At 37.1% G+C, this 14,231-nt stretch overlaps 1 long non-coding RNA gene across 1 annotated transcript in view; it reads right to left on the reverse strand.

Annotated features, from left to right (window-relative positions):
* Positions 1 to 11,630, reverse strand: part of LOC140510470 (uncharacterized) — a 125,020-nt gene extending 113,390 nt beyond the window's left edge. Inside the window, exon 1 of the long non-coding RNA XR_011969240.1 lies at positions 11,563 to 11,630. This is a non-coding gene — a long non-coding RNA (uncharacterized lncRNA). The remainder of the gene's footprint in view (positions 1 to 11,562) is intronic.
* Positions 11,631 to 14,231: the final 2,601 nt, after the last annotated feature.

The raw sequence follows: 14,231 nt of genomic DNA on the forward strand, positions 1-14,231 counted from the left end.
AATATTTCTCTTTTCTTGATCTCATTTTTATGTTTTATCAAATGAGGGTGTTAGATTCAATGATCTCTAAACTTTATTCTATTTCCAACATTCTAAGACACACATAAACAAAATAACTTTCCCAACAGTTATATAGAGGAAGATTAAAATCCATAGACTCCTGATTCTTGTACTGACTCTACACTACACAATATATTTTTAATGAAGACTTTCTTGTATCTAATATATGTTAAATAGATTTTTTTGAATTATTAAAGTAATTTAATCAACCTGACCTTGCCTTGAGCTCTATCTACCTCAGTGGCAAAAGATATCAACCTTTAAAAAAAAAAAACATAAAAGAAATGAATATAAAAATAAAATTGTAAAACTATTGAGGTCATAAGGAGATTATTTATAATCTTTTTTTTCCTTATTTTGAGCATAGTGTTGGGCAAAAAAAAATAAATAACCCCTTAATAATACTTGATGAGTGAATCTGTGGCCTGATGTCAAATTTTTTTTCCCCAAAATGTTACAGGAGTAGACAGGTCAGTATAGATGGAAACTACTCTAGAATGAAATTCTGAAAACACAAAGGGAAACCCCTTCCAGTGATGAGGGAGAATGAGATTTTTCAGAAATGGATACATAAGGAATTCAAGAGTTAACTTAAATTTTTAAAAGAAATAAATAGAAGATGAAAGCAAAGCCAGGAAACAAGATGATTATAAAAGTGTGGCATAGAAAGTGTTTGAAAGCCAAAGCTTTGACACAGATTCCCAAGGGAGGCTATAGATATCTTTCAAGGAATATAGGAAAAAAATATTTTGCTTACTGAAATTTCACATTTTCTTGCATTATGATTTTTAAAATTCTGAGAAGAATTCCAACAGGCTTTGTCAGACTGCCAAAGAGGTTCATGGTACAAATACAATTGGAATCGTGGCTTCATAATGTTCCAAATTTGGCAAAGAATTTAACATATATTAACTCACTTTAATGTTCCCAAAACTCTATAAGATAATTTCTAAAGGTATTATCATGTTCATTTTTCAATAAGAATACAACCTCTGCAAGGTCAAGTAGTTTGTTTGCCCAGTCACACAGCTAATAAGAGTCAGAGGTGAATTCAAGCCTGCTACACCAAATTATAGGGCCAAGTGGCTGCGAATGCCTGCAGTTTTTGACTATTACCTAATAACTCTCTAGTAAAATTCTGGGGGTGAGGAGTGTTGAGGAAAGAGAGAAAATTTCCCACTACATGAAAGTTCATGGAGCCATGATGAAAAGATCTTTTCCTTAAAAACATTTAGTGAGTAAAGGAAAACAGGATAATTCAGGATGCTAGTAATTTAGAGGCAGCATGATATAATGCATAGTAAGATGACCTTAAAGTTAGGAAGATGAATTAAAATCCTGTCCTTGACATATCTTGGTCATGTACCCTTGAGTCACTTCATTTCTAAGTATTTTAGGTAACTGGCTAAGACTATGAGTTACTGAAAAATGTGCCAATCTGCATGGATAAGAGAGAATTTCCTCAATTGGAAGTTTGCTAGACAAGTAAAATCACAAAGGATATCATAACACTGGAGAAAACTATGACCACTTCTCTTTCATTACATGCTTATCACTGCATTTAATAAAAGAGAATTAAGCCTGAGTCATAGCATTCAGGAAAAGTCATTAAATTATTTCTATTATTTCTATAAATGTAAAACCACTTTGTTCTCGGTCTCATTCCTCCAAATGTAATCTGTGCTGCTCCTTTACTCTTTCAAATTCTCTCTTGATGCCATTTAAAATAAAACACAACATTCTCTATACTAACAAGAGATACTTCTTCACTTTTATTTGTGGTGTCTAAGATCATTCGAGGTAAAGGAAATTAAATGAATACCTTGAAAGTACATTAAATGATTAGACAGTGGGAAGCTAACTTAGAATCCTTAAAATCAAAATCAGGTATAGTAATGTAAAAGAGAGTTGATAATGGGGCAAAATTTACATTTGGAAGAATTCTAAGCTCCAATCAGTCAATGGATTTCTTACCCTCTGTAACTTAAAGAGCAGGACATGAGTCAGGAAAAGTAGACTCGAAGAGTTAGAACTGAAACGGTTTTGGGACATCTACATTCTTTTCAGAGAAGACACTAAGGCTCAGAGGTCAAGTGATGTCACCAAGTAAAGAATAGAGCCAGGCTTCAGATGAGCTGAATCCAATGTTCTTTTCATTATTCCATGTCATGCCCAGGATTGTCAAACTCTACAACCTCCACACCACAGGATAACAGTAGTTTTGGCAGCTCTGAAGTTATACAAAGCCATATCCATTGCTAACTGCAGTATTCACCCTAGTGCTCTGGCTGCAGGATCTCACAAGAAGCAAAAGACCAAAATACAGAGTATCATCTTTTTTTTTTCAGGTAATAGATCATTTTTGCAAAACATCAAATGAACTGGTTGAAAAGTTTCATCTCTGCGATTTGTCTATTCGTAATCCCCCACTCTAGTTTTGCAATATGTTTGTTTGCAAGTATCACAAGGGATAGTAGTAAAATATTTTTCAAAATCTAAAGGAAAACTCATTCTAATTCACTTAAAATTCACCTATTATCTCTCACAGAACAGTTTGCGAATTGTTCATACCTTTTTTTTTTTTTAAACACTGTAACTATTGTCTATGGCTTGTCATAGTTTGTCCAGAAAGGTCCATACAATATGCTAGAGAGCTTCCTGTAGATGTCTTGATATTTCATGAAGAATAGAAAACTATCAGTTTTTCATCACTATTAGATCAACCCATCTCCTTTTCTGATCATGTATCTCTCATAATATGCTCTATGTTCCTTTATCTCTGCAGTTCCTTATTGGGAAAATGCTATAGCCCAGTTAAAACTATTATTTATCCCCCTCATTCCCTTGAGGCATATGCAACTTGAATTCTTTATAATGTAACAAAAAATGTTCAAACCATTCAATATCACTGTAAGAATATCAATGTAAAAATGATGGGATTTTCTTTCATGGAGAACTTTGGGATCAGTAGAAGTATCTCCACATTCTCAGATGTAATCCAACCAGTCTTTTCCTTCTATGCAATTCTAGACCCAGTTCATTATCTGTCTATGTAGGAGATGTTCATGATGCATATGCTGAAAAGTAACTCACAAGAGCAGCTTTCCAAATTTTCCATCACTCCTTAATCCTCTCATAACTCTCCTTCCCCCAATTCTCCTCAGCTGAGAAACTTGCCTCATATTTCATTGACAACTTGAGAACTTGAAGTAACAGCTTCATTCTCCTCTCCTCCTCATCTCAGAACCCAGATACATTCTGCCACTGTCTTCACCCCTTTCTCTCATGAAGAGGGGTCCCTTCTCTTCAACAAAGTTAACTCCATTCACAAATGATCCCATTCCATCCTCACTTATCTTCAATCTCTATCTACTAGATGTTTCCCTACTGCCAATAAATATTCCCTTGTCTGTTCCATTCCCCAACCCTCAGTTGATCCATTCATCCCTGCTAACTACCATGTCATATTTTCCTGCCTTTTGTAGCTAAACTCTTTGAGAAGAGTGTCTACAAGAGGTACTTCTACTTCCCTTCCTCTTTCTGTTTTCTTAACTTTCTACAGTCTATCCTCTACCTTATTCAACTGAAAATTGCTCTCTCCAGAATTACTTACAATCACTTAATTGACAAATCTAATGGTCTTTTCTCAGTTCTCATCCTTTAATTCCTGCACCCTTCAACACTCTTAATCATTCTTTTCTCCTTGATATACTCTACTCTCTAGGATTTTCTGATACTACTTTTCTTAGTGTTCTGACTACTCCTCAGTCATCTTTGCTGCATCTTCATCCAGGTCATGCCGTGTTGTTAACCTTGGATGATCCACCAGACTCTGTCCTGAACTCTCTTCTCTTCCCCTTCTACAGTATTTCACTTGGTGATCTCATTAGATCCCATTGATTCAATTTTCATCTACATCTTGATGATTCTCAACTTACTTTTTCAGCCCTAAACTCTCTGCTGATCTCTAGTCTCCTATTTCAAACTGCCTATTAGACTCTGGGACCAGATATCCTATAGACACCTTACCCTCAATATGCCCAAAACTGAATTCATTATCTTTCCCCCAAATCTCTCCTACTTCCCCATTACTTCCCTCCTAGTCACCCATGTTTGCAACCTAAATGTCTTTCTCAGCTTTTCATTCTCGCCCCCATATTCAATTTGTTGCCAAGTCATAACATTTCTCACATATGTCCCCTTTTCTCCTTTGACACTGCCACCACCTTGAAGCAGTCTGTCACTTCACATCCAAACTACTGTAATAGAATGCTTGTTTGGCACCCCCAATACAATGCATCATCCACTTAGCTGTCAAAGTGATCTTCTAAATTTCAGAAAGTTATCCTCCTACTCAATAAATGCCAGTGACTGTCAACACCCTCCAGGATCAAATATAAAACCCTCTATTTGACAATATAAACTTTAACCTTCCCTTTCCCTCTTCTTGCCACCTTTATAGTTCATCTTATACCTTACTCACTTTTATGTACTCTACGATCCCATGACATTCCATGATGTTCATTAAACAGGACACGCCATCTCTCAAATCCTTCATTTTTGTTGGCTGTTGCCTATGCGTAGAATTCTCTCCCTCCTCATCTCTGCCTTCTGGATTCCCTCCAAGCCCAGATAATATCTCACCTTTAATAAGAAGCCTTTCCTGATCCCCCTTAATGTTAGTGCCTTCCCTCTGCTGATTATCTCCAATTGATCTTGTGTATCTCTTGTTCATGTATACTTATTTGTCTGTTGTGTCCCCCCATTAGACTATTAATTTTAAAGTAAGAACTGTCTTTTGTCTTTCTTTGCATTATGAAGGTTCAGCATGGGGCCTGCCACATATGGGTGCTTAGTACATGTTGTTTGACTGACTTACTAGTACAGCCATAATTATTTACATTTTGACTGTCTCCAGAAGGTGAACTCCTCAAAGGCTAAGATAAGTAATTTTTTTTTCTTTTTTTGTATCCGAGGTCCTTAGTACATTGTCTGGCACAGAGTAAGTGCTTAATAATAAATTATTATTAACTTGACTACCCATTCAAGTGCATATCAGAGTGTGCACAATAAGCATTCTTCTACTTGTTTTGGTTTGGTTTTGCTTTGCTTTAATCCCAAGGAAGACAGACAGAATCTCTTTGAGAAATGATGGATCTCATTTGGATGAGATGCTCTGAAATGTCCTGGGGCTTAAGACAAGCAATGTGGTAAAAACTGCAAATAGGATCCTTATGAGACCTTTCCCATATACAGGGAATTTCTCTTCCATTTGAATTCTTCATCAGCTCTCCTCCAGGATAGTGTCAAATGCCTTTGACAATAAGTTGTCTCCTTGTTTGATGTTATGCTTGTAATTAATAATCAGAGAGTTGTTTAACAGTTGCATGTATCGTTAAATCTTTCAACACAATTATGACATATGCATGAGGTGTTCGGTTGGAGGAGAGTCTTTGGGGGAATACTGTATTCTATTAAATAAATGCTGTTTCAGACTCAAGAACCAGGAATAGACTCAAAGCCTATCAACAAAACCCCAAGGGTTGCTCATGACAAATATGAGAATTTTAAAAATATTTTTTCATAACTGTACTTTAAGATATTTCTCTTGTAATCCTTTATATTTTATTTTATGCATTTAAAATTTGTCCTGAGTCAAACTTCATAAGCAGTTTTGAACTGCCAAAGGGGTACCAAAAAAAGCTTAAAAATCTCTGTCCTAAGTCATTGATTTTTCTACTACTACTGCATTTTGATACTTAAGCAAATGTTAGGCTGTTATGATTTCTCCATACTTTATGGCAAGGCTAGCCTAGGAAAAAAGTTCAATGCTCACTTTTGTTTATGTTTGTTTTATAACCATCTCAAGATGTTCTTAGATGTTCTCTCTTTCCCCCTTCAACTTATTCTTTAAAAAAAAAAAATACTTTTCAAAAGCCCCTTTTTTGAATATCTTTAGGGCTTGAAAACAGATGTGTACTCTAACAGACACAACAATGTGAATTCCTGAAAAAAAATCCATTCAGAAGCAATGTAATAGGTGCCATTTTATCATATTACCAACATTTGGAATGCATGTGTTGTCAGTTAGCCTTGAATGAGTCTGCAATGAAGGCCATTTCTCTTTTTACAGTGCTGTGGAGAATCTCTATGGACTGAATTTGTGTAACCCAAACTGCATGATGGGGGGAGTCTGGATAAAAAAAAAGTAAGACTATACCCAGAATATAAGATTTGTTGGACTCCCAAAGCACAAAACATATGCTGCCTTTTGGAAGCTGAATGGTTCATGCAGAGATGCCTCAAGTTACAATTTGCATGATGCAACGCACGATATCATAACTCATTGAGTTTTAGACGCATAGATTGTTGCTAGTTATTCACTTTTCATATTCCAACTTCTAGCTTTATTTGAATTAAAAGAGAACTGATTAATGCTGACATGGATTACAGAGATTTAAAGGATTCATTTCTCAACTTTCTCATAATCAAATTTACTTTTTCTAGTTTACTGTCTTTCCCTTTTCATTTTTATTATCCATTTTGATTATCATCATCCAAATTAATTTTTATCAACATTTTTAAGCTGCCTATTATGTGGCGGGTTCTCTTTTAGGTGCTGGGGATACAAAGACAAAAAAAATAAAACAGTCCTTGCCTCAATGAAGCTTACAGTTTCTCAGAGGGGACACCATATGTACATGTATGTGTGCATGCATGCATTAATATATGTACATAGAAGAAATAAAAGACCATGATGAGGACAATTGGAGCAGGGGGTAGAGGAGCATCAGGAAAGGATGTGCCATTTGAGCTGAACCTTGAGGGAAAAAAAGGGATTCTATGAGGAAATCCATTTCAAACCTGGCAGATAGCCTGTCCAAAGTTATGGAGATGATAAGAAATGTCTTGTTTGGGAAACAAGGCTCCTTTGGCTAGATCATACACTGTACAAAGGGTTGTATCACATGTGATAAGACCACAAAGGGAGCTTGGAGCCAGGTTGGGAAGGACTTTAGAGGGCAAACAAATAAGGCTATATTTAATCCTAAAGATCACTGAGAGTCACTCAAATTTATTTGGGCTGTGTATTGGCAGGGGTGGCAGGAGTTCTACAACCCAATGAGATCTACACTTTAAGATTATCATTTTGGCAGCTACATAGAGCTTGCATTGAAGAGAGAAGAGCCTGGAGGTTGAAAGCCCAATTACACTAACATGCTACAGTCCAGGTGAAAGGTGATGAGGACCTTTGCATTTCTATTACTTCTTTTCTAGAAATTCCAGTTCAGACTACATTTGCATTTTCTGAAAAGAGAATGCACTTTCCAAGACTGAATTTTACCTTATGTCTGTATTCCCAGACAGCAGGGCCTCCTGTTTTTTCCTGACAGCTTCCACAGAATGGCCTCATTTCTTATCCATGATGCCAAATTTTCTGAGAATTCACAATACCCCTTGTCTTGGGAATTTGCACAGTTCTAATGTTATGTTGTTGGATCCAACATCAAACCAACATTTAGATGAAACATGAAATAACATTTTCCTAAGTCAAGTAAGCATCTGGACTGTATGTTATTCCTCTGGGGAAGGAGATGGAACTGTTTTGAAGTCACCTTCTGCTTTCAGCTTCAACAAATGTTATCAAACATGTTATCAAACCTTTATAGTGTTACAAAGCTATTATAAAAGCTAAGATTTCTCCTCATCAAATTAAATAATGAGTGTCTGAAAGGAAAGTAACAGTATACTTCCTGCTATGTCTAAAGATACACAGACACAGAAAATCTATCATGGGTATACTGTATGTGAAAATGGATGTCTAGAGTTCAATAGATATTCTGCATGTATCAATTTGTGGTTAATAAAAGCAAATATTTATAAAGATTTAGTATGATAATATGGAAAGAGGACTAAATTTTGGCTCAAAAGACCTACCTTCAAGTTATACCTCTACTAACTTCTTTAAGACTCAGTTTCCTTATCTGTCAAATAAGGGAGCTAAACTAAATGATCTCTAAGCTGCTTTGAAACTTTGCATCTTGCAGTCCTGCTGGACCCATTTCACTTCATATTCTCTCCCAATCTAGTTTATTTTGTTAAGATATTTGGAAAACATAAAGAAGATGGTGCTAAGTTCCAATGTTGACTCTGTGTAACTTATACCTTGCCATGGCACAGATGCCATAATCACAGAGACTGTCACCCAAACTAACAAACAAGAAAACATACCAAAAGAGTGGCGCTGACACATTCTAGACTTTCAGATCCCCAAAAAGACTTTGAAACTTGGAGCCAAAGATAAAAAAGTACACAATTTCATACACATGCAGAGGTCACAGGTGAGAAGTATGTGTGTATGTATGTGTGTATACACATATTTATTTATATATGCACATGTGTGTATGTATGTGTGTGTGTGTGCGCGTGCTGTGGTAAGAAGCTTGGCCTATTTAGTGTATCCCATGCCTATTAAAATAATCAAAAAATCCTAGAGTTGGAAAAGTTATTTGAAATCTCCTCATTTAATCTATGATGTTTGCACTATTTAGACTTGTGAGTTACTAGGGACCCTTGAGGAAATGTAGATATGGGAATTTCCAAGTTCCTTCTGTATGGTAGCAACAGGAAAAAGTAAAAGGTCCCTACAGTGTAGCTTGGCATGTCGGAGCAGAAGGGAGCCACTGAGGCCTACAGCAGGTAAATAAATACACTCTGTTTCTATAATAAAAGAGAAAAGCTATTATTCAGAGAAACTTGTATTGGCTTTCTATCATGTACAACTCTCAACTTCTACCTACTGAAAAATAACATACATTCTAGGGGCATGTGAAGGAAAAAAATTCCTAACCCAGGGTAGAATGACTCAAAATACAAAGCAAGCTATTTATCTGACAACTCCTTGTACTCCCAGGTGCCTTACTAGAGAACAATTCCTTCATGCCTAAAGCAAAGCAAAACGAAACAGCCATTCCAAGTCACTTGTCTTGAACACAAAAAGATTAAAGAGTCATTCATTATGATTTATCATCCTCTGGTATTTACCTGTGAACTTGTAGCCACTCTTTGTTTTCTGTCCCTTAGCCATGTTCTCTGATTTTTCTGCTAGCCAGCTGGATGGTATACTCATTGAATTCCTTAACTTTCTTGCCTGTGATTTAGCCGTGGCCAACTCTTAGTGAATGCATTTGGGGTTTTCTTGGCAAAAATATTGGAATGGTTTACCATTTCCTTCCCCCAGCTTATTTTACAGATGAGGAAACTGAAGCAAGGAGCATTAAGGGACTTGCCCAAGGTCACATAGGTAATAAACCAGATTTGAACTCAGGAAGATGAGTCTTCTTGATTCCAAGCCTCACACACTATCCACTGTGCCACCTCCCTGCCCTTAACTTTCTTGCCTATTTTCCATTTGTAATCACAGGTTGAGGTTTTTTCCAGTATGATTTCTTTTTTGTTTTTCTCACATAATGAGATACATACAGGTAAAAGGTGCAGGTAGAGGTCAGGCTTCCTTCTACCCATTAGCCATCCCCTTCAGCATCCTTTTGCCTAAGTCTGCTAATTTTTCCCTAGTAGTAACTGTCATCTCTACATGAAGCCTCCAGCCACCTGTAGCTTACCCCTCAGAACCATCATCCTCTATTGCTCCCCTCTTTTAAGTTCCCTCCAAGCACTGTTTTATCAACTCCTCCCATAGTTCAGATGCAGTATCACTGACCCTGGATAGGTTCCTCTCTTGTAACTCCCTCCTCAGCTGCTTTGTTCACTTCTACAGTTCTGCATTCTCTAACAGATAGTATTCATCATATTCTCCAGGGGACTAGCTTTCTACCCAGCTGTCCAACAGGGATCAACCACTTTGGATCTCATGCCTCACCCAACTGTGTTGAGAAACAGAAAATTTATCTTTGGACCAAAGGGTCTCATTCCTTTTGAGATATTTTGTAATTTTGAGTCCCAAGGCCATATGACCAAAAGTCTCTCAGGGTACTATGAGAACGCTGCATTGTTAATAGTAATAATACTAAGTCTCTGTCAATGTAAAATGCTTCATCTTCCCCATGGCACATCTCCCACTCATGTCAACATACTCGGACAATGCTTTGGAATTTAGAGGAGTATTTTCTACCTTTCCCTAACTCTCATTTTTCCCCAGAGTAACTGTGCCAGGGTACTAAAATTACCCTGAAACTGCTCTGCAATAGATCTCCAAAAGGAAAGGGAAGGGATTTAACCAGCTGCTCGGGAAGAGGGATATCTTGTAACTTCTGCTAGGTTACTTGTAATGTAGATTTAGAGACTGTCAGTGCTGAAAATACATTCAGAAATTACCTAAACAAACTCCCTCAGTATTACAGAGGAGGAAACTAAGGGCCAGAGATTTTCTCAGTGTCTTCAGTCTAGCAAATGGCAGGAGACAGATTCATACCCAGGTCTTGTGATTCAAAGTGGCATGCTCTTTCCTCTATGCCATGCCATCTTCAAGGATTTAGAAACGATGAAGAGCTAAGATGGAGGAGCAAAGCAGGAATCCACCTGAGCTCTCCCAAATTTCCTTTTAAACAACTTTAAAATAACACCTCCAAATGAATTCTGGAGTAAGTGAACCAAAAGAAGAGAGAATGAAATGATTGTTCAACCTAAGGTAACTTCAAGGTTGACAGGAAATCTGTCTCACTAAAGTGTGAGTGAAATACAGTCTAGGTCAGGCAGCCAGGCAAGCCAACAGCAAGCCCCTGAGGCCCCTTCATCTCAGCCTTGGCACAAGCCAGCAGTACTTAAGAATCATGGTATCCAACCATTGCAAAAGCAAGAATACTAAATAAAGTGCTAGGTAAGTAACAGAGCAAAGACCATTTGACTGGACTGAGGAGTATGGGAGGGGCAGCACTATCATTGAGGCTGGAAAGATAAGTTGAGACCAGGTTAAAAAGAACTCTAAGAACCAAACTGAGAAGTTCATAGATGATTCTAGAGATGACAGGAAGGTACTGGAAGGGAAGAGACATGGTAAGATTTGTGTTTAAGGGGAAAAAAACATTTTGGTAGCAGTATGTAAAAATAGACTGAAATAAAAAGAGACTGGAGACAGAGAAATGCATTTGGAGGTTGTTCCTCCAATCATCTCAGCCAGAGTTAATCAGGACTGGACTAATGAAGTAGCTGCATTAGGAAAGAGAAGAACTAAAACTGAGTGATGTCATGGAGGTAGAAACCACAAGTTTTGGAAATTCAGTTTACATGTGAGACATGAGAAAGGGCAGATTCTAGGATGACAGCAAGGTTCCAAAGCAGGGAGACTGAAAGAAAATAGTGCCTTTAACAAAAATGGGACTGTTAGTAATAAAACCAGGAAAGTTAATGAATTGAAATTCCTGTTACCCAAAGATTTCTTCTGCCCTTCAATAACTGCCTATTTCTAACACAGCTATTTCCTCTGCTCTGTCTTCATTCTGCTAAGAATCAGTCATTACAATTCATCCATCTTCTCGTATTTACCTGAGAACTTTCAGCTCCTATCTCTTCCTTGGCCCCATTGTCCTGTGACGGCTGCTAGCCACCTGAATGGCATCACTCATTCAATCTCAGCACTTCCCCACCTGCGTTCTATTGTTGTAACTATTGCTTGTTTTTTCTTTCCTCCCTTCCCCCCCCATTTACACACACATACATACACACACACACACACACACACACAGAAACATTGAAGGGAAATCTCTAGAGATGAAATCACAGGTCACTGATGTATACATATATGTGAGAAATATTTTCTCTTCAAAATCCTGCTTAAAATATGAAGACAAAAGCAGCAGGCTTAAATATTTGCAGGGTTTAAGATTCCAGTTCTTCTACAGAATTCCCAAATTATAACACATAGAGGAAAACATAATAGAATAAAGAAACAGAATTTTCATTGCCTTGTTGTGGGGGGGGCAGGATGGAGAGAAGGGCAAGGCAAAATGACAACCAGTTGCAGGGCAGATGTTCTCTACTTTCCAATAACTTCCCAGGGAGTAGAAAAGGTTGCATTTCTTCACTTCATTTTCAGGATAGGAAGATTGTCACTCCACCTGATACCAGAAAAAGAACACGTGGGAAAAATATTGCTGGATAATCATAAACTTTCAAGTTTCTTTTTCTCCCCTGAAATAGATACAAAAAAAGAACCTTACAATGAATAAAAGAATCACATCTATAGCTCCTAAAAAGCAAAAATATAATCAATTTAATTTATTTACATTACAAAGGGAAAAGTATTGAAGGCTGATTTTTAATTAGACACTTTCATAAAGCACTTGGCACACGGTATACATCTATCAGTACCCAGCTGTTCTGATACTAGATCCTAGTTTAGTCACCATTAAGCACATTCATCACTTAACACTGCACTTAGATGTCTTTCAGAGCTTTTATGTTCTTAGTTGCTAATTGGTAAAAGACCTTTACTTCATTAATAAGAGTTTATAATCGCCCAAGAATTTTATCTGTGAAAAACAAAAGATTTGACATTTGAAAACTGTGATGAGTCAATAACAAAATTAATATTTATTTTATTGAGATCATTGCTTTTGGTTTTTATGCAAAAAAAGCATTTACCCTTTGGTTCAACTGTTAAATTGTAGCTTGAAACAAAATAATAATTAATTATAGGTAACTCAGTAACACAGTGGATAAAGCTCTGGATTTAGAGCCAAGAAGTAGATATATAATAGCTGTATGTATCTGTGACCCTGGGTAAGTCATTTAACCTCTGCCCAGGTTTTTTCAACTGTAAAATGAGGAGAATAACAACACTGGCCTCTAGAGGTTCTGTGAGGATAAAAAGAGATAATATTTGTAAAGTACTCAGCACAGTGCCTGATCTTTGTTCTTGAAAAGGACCAAAATTATATCATCATGTTGGAGTCAAGGTACATTGAGTATCTCATGTTTCTTTCAAGCAACTACAACTCTGGTTTGTCATAAGACACAGCACCTTCTTTGATGTGGGCACACTATGCTGGGCTGTCTTTTTCCAGAATCTCCCAAGTCATACAATCATTTCCAAAGTTCTTCAGAGAGATGTTCAGAGTATCCTTGTATCTCTTCTTCTGACCTCCATGTGAGTTCTTGCCTTGTGTGAGTTCTCTGTAAAATCATCTTTTAGGCAAACACGTTTGGCGTTTGAACAATGTGGCTAGGCTATCAGAGTTGTACTCTTTACAGTAGAGTTTGAATGCTTGGAAGTTTAGCTCAAGAAAAAAAATTTCAGTGTCTGGTACTTTATCTTGTCAAGTGATCTTCAGAATCTTCCTAAGACAATGCAAGTGGAAGCAATTCAGTTTCCTGGTCTGGTACTGGTAGACTGTCAAGGTTTCACAGGCATATAACAATGGCTCTGTAGACCTCAGATTGGTAGGCAGTCTAATGCCTCTTTTTTCCCATTCTTTCCTGCAGAGTCTCCCAAACACTGAGCTAGCTGTGGCAATGCATATATGAACCTCATTACCCATGTGGATATCCCTGAAAAATATACTGCCAAGATAAGTGAATTTATCCACAGTATTCAAATTTTTTCCAATTATTATAAGTTATGGTTTCACATATTGATGATGTGGTCCTGCCTGGTGGAGAACCTATGCTTTTCTTTGTGTTAATTGTTAAGCCAAAATTATCAAAAACAGCAAAGAATCAATTCACACTCTTGCATCTTAGCTTCAGAGGTTATAGCGAGTGCACAATCATCTGCAAACAAAAAATTCATGAACCAGTTCTCCCTCCACTTTAGTCTTGGCTTGTGGCCTTTTCAAGTTAAATAACATACCATCAGTGAAGTAGCACTTTGGTGCTATGTCTGTCCTTGTTGAAGTTGTCTGATAACATTGCTAAAAACATCATGCTAAAAAGCATGAGAGCAAGAACACAGTTTAGTTTTAATCCTCTGGTGACTGAGAAAGTACAAGAGCATCATCCATTATCTAGAACCCAAGAAAACATGCCATCATGAAACTGACATACAATACACTTTTGAACTCCAGGCAAATTTCCATAAGCCCTTATGACTGACAGTATCAAAGGTCTTAGTCAGATCAATGAACATTGTATATAGACCTCTGTTCCACTCCTGGCATTTTCCTGGAGTTGTTGGGCAGAAAACACCACATCAACCATTCCTTGGCCTTTTCTGA

This window comes from Notamacropus eugenii, chromosome 6 (genome assembly GCF_028372415.1).
Source record: "Notamacropus eugenii isolate mMacEug1 chromosome 6, mMacEug1.pri_v2, whole genome shotgun sequence".
In the NCBI taxonomy this organism is placed as follows: Eukaryota; Metazoa; Chordata; class Mammalia; order Diprotodontia; family Macropodidae; genus Notamacropus; species Notamacropus eugenii.